This window comes from Trichechus manatus, unplaced genomic scaffold, assembly GCF_000243295.1.
Source record: "Trichechus manatus latirostris isolate Lorelei unplaced genomic scaffold, TriManLat1.0 scaffold00078, whole genome shotgun sequence".
NCBI classification, from domain to species: Eukaryota; Metazoa; Chordata; class Mammalia; order Sirenia; family Trichechidae; genus Trichechus; species Trichechus manatus.
This window is the reverse complement of record NW_004444014.1, coordinates 4,232,366-4,234,540: the sequence shown is the minus strand read 5'-3', so window position 1 is coordinate 4,234,540 and position 2,175 is coordinate 4,232,366.

Below are 2,175 nucleotides of genomic sequence, written 5' to 3'. Positions count from 1 at the left end.
GCTGTTCTTTTTTCAAAAGTATTTTAGCTGTTCTAGTTACTTTGTCCTTCCATATAAATTTTAGAACCAACTTTTCTACACCTATAAAACTCCAGCTGGGATTTGGATTGGTATTGTGTTAGATCCATAGATCACTTTGAGAAGAATTGACAACTTTACCATGAACTTGGCAGTCTCTCCATTTATTTATGTCTTCTTTGATTTCTTTTATCAGTATTTGGTGATGTTCAGCATACAGATTTTGTCTATATTTGTTTAGATTAAATGCCTAAGTATTTCATTTTTAGAGGTATTGTAGATAATATTAGTGTTTTTAAATTTTAGTTTCTAATTGTTCATTGCTTACATACAGAAATATGATGGAAATTTCTTTGTTGGCCATGTAAACTGTGTCATTGCTAAACTCCCTTATTAGTTCTGGGAGTTTTTTGTTGTTGTTGTTTTGTTTTTTAATTTATTATTTCCTGGAATTGTCTTCATAAAAAATTATTTCATCTGTATTATCTTTGCAACCTTACTATAGATCTAAAATTATTTCAAAAGTAATAGTTTATTTAAAATAAATGTATAGGAAGAACATATACCAGTACTATACACTGGTTTCTGGGTCCTCTTGTATTTAGGAAGGATGGATGGCCATTTTAGAATATTAATCTTAAGTATATGTGGTCAGTAGTAGTCTGGTTTAACCAGGATCAACCAAAGGAAAAATGTACAAATGACTCTGAGATCTGTATCAACAAAATTTACCCTGTAAAGGAAGGATTTAAACAGGCACAGTGAATATAGAAGTTAGGTTTTAATAGTATTTGTAAAGGACAGTACTGGTTAAAATATTGGAAATAACTTAGGAAGAATTTGTGGTAAATCTTGAACACCAGCTAAAGGGGTTTGTACTTGTTTGAGTTGTCAATTCAGTAAGCAGTTATTGAGTATCTATCTACTCTGTGGGACACTCTAGGGATGGAAGCTAAAAGGATGAGTAAAAATTTCTGAGTCTACTTTCAGGGAGATTATATTCCAGTGAGTAGATAAGCTTACAAACATAACAGCAACAACAACAAAAAAATCACAATAACATATGATAAGTGCTATAAAGAGGCATACACATTTGCTCAGTCCAACCTATTGATGATTTGGAAATATTTTATGCTTTCAAGAGGTAAGCAGTGACATGTTAAAGCATCTTTAAATTACTCTTGTTCTAATAAGAGTAAATACATTTTATTTTAGTCTATTACCAGTAACCTTCAAAACCCTATAAATCATGAATTATGCCTGATCTGCCTAGAAATCATCAACCTACACCAAGTAGTCTTCAGGTTTTTATTAGTAGAACAAGTTTGGGTCAATCCATCATTATCCTCTGTGAATTTAGAACCTAAACTTGTTTCTAGAATTGTAAACTGTTGTTAGCTTTCTCTCAATCCTGTTTACGGAATTACAAAGATAATCAACATATATCTATTGAGCATATACAGTGATACATGTTTGTTTTAGAAAATGTGGGATAATTTATGATAAGTATGAATGATCGTCCTTGTCTTTGAGAAACTCTTATTTTGTTGGACCAACAGATTTTGTTAACATGCTTTAGCCTGGAAGTGCTGTTGTATCTTAGAGAAGGGAGTAATCTAGTTCTGTTAGATTCTCCTGGTATGTGTTTTGATCTTTTAATAACATATATCCTTTTCTTCTGAACTGTTTCTAAAGTTTCCTTTTTACTGCTGTCTTCCAAAATGAATGTCAGAGAGTTGAAAGGGATTGAGGAAGAGGAAGTCAGATTCTAACTTTGGTATCTGTTTCTGCAGCAATATCCTGCAGATGGACAGGGTAAGACAACATTTACTTAGAGGTGGTGATCCTTAGGATAAGAATTATAATAATAAATAAAAATTATTTTCATCATTTCTCTATTTACTTTCTATATTCCGTCCATTTTTATTTTCTTCCTCAACTTCCAGGCATCCAGAACTCCCAAAATTTACCCCATAACACCCCCACAGGGTAAGAAACTTACCCAACCCAAACTTTGCTTCCCCTTCACTTTTATCTCTCTATTCTAGCCTTCTTGTGCTTTTTCCTTCCCTTGCTAGGATTTATCTAAAAAATTAGATTTAAGTAAGTGTCTGTCATAATAATTTTCTTTAGTTACTCCCCAAACCAAAACCAATT